The sequence below is a fragment of the Emiliania huxleyi genome, assembly GCF_000372725.1.
Source record: "Emiliania huxleyi CCMP1516 unplaced genomic scaffold EMIHUscaffold_34, whole genome shotgun sequence".
NCBI lineage: Eukaryota > Haptophyta > Isochrysidales > Noelaerhabdaceae > Emiliania > Emiliania huxleyi.
Window position 1 is genome coordinate 347685 of NW_005199443.1, and position 710 is coordinate 348394.

Below are 710 nucleotides of genomic sequence, written 5' to 3' on the forward strand. Positions count from 1 at the left end.
TGCGGCGGTGCGTACGCCGCCCGTCTTGCGGCCGCGGACGGATCTGTAGTCTGCAGTTCGGCTCTAGGGATGCCGGTTGTAGTGACGCTCCCCGCTGTGGGGAAGCATTTTTCGAGGCATCGCTAGAACCGGCCTCACTAGACCCGTACCGTAGTCTAGAGCTGAACTTCTCCCTTCCTCCCTGCCTGTGTGCGCCCGCCGCGCGATTTTTCCTCCCTACAAAATGCATATTTTCCCCCCAAGGAGGTGCGAGCCGCGGGTGCTCAGCATGGCCGAGCCCGCTGTTTCACCCGGTTCTCGCACCGCTGTGCCACCCGGCAAGCGCCGCGTAGAGGCGGAGCGCCGCTCGACACTCGCCTACCTCTCTCAATGCGGCCCCGTGCGGCACAAGAAGCGCCGCTCGGGCAGCCGCTCTGGCGGCGTGGTGATGAAGAGTGGTGTGCTACTCTACCGAGGCGGCGCGCGTTGGGCGGGCTGGGTGGCCTCGCTGGCGTGCGACCCCTTCTCCGTGGCCCGCTACGGCGCACGCGAGGCTCAGGAGGCCGCTCGCCTCTCCGCGGCCAGGGCAGACGACTGCTCCGAGCGCTGCGCCGAAGGCGTCTCCTCCTCGGCCTGTGACGCGGCGGGTGCGGCGGGTGCGGCCCGCCCGGTGCGCCCGAAGCAGGCGGCGCCGGCGGGCAGTGCCAAGCGCGACGGCGGCGCCTTGCTGG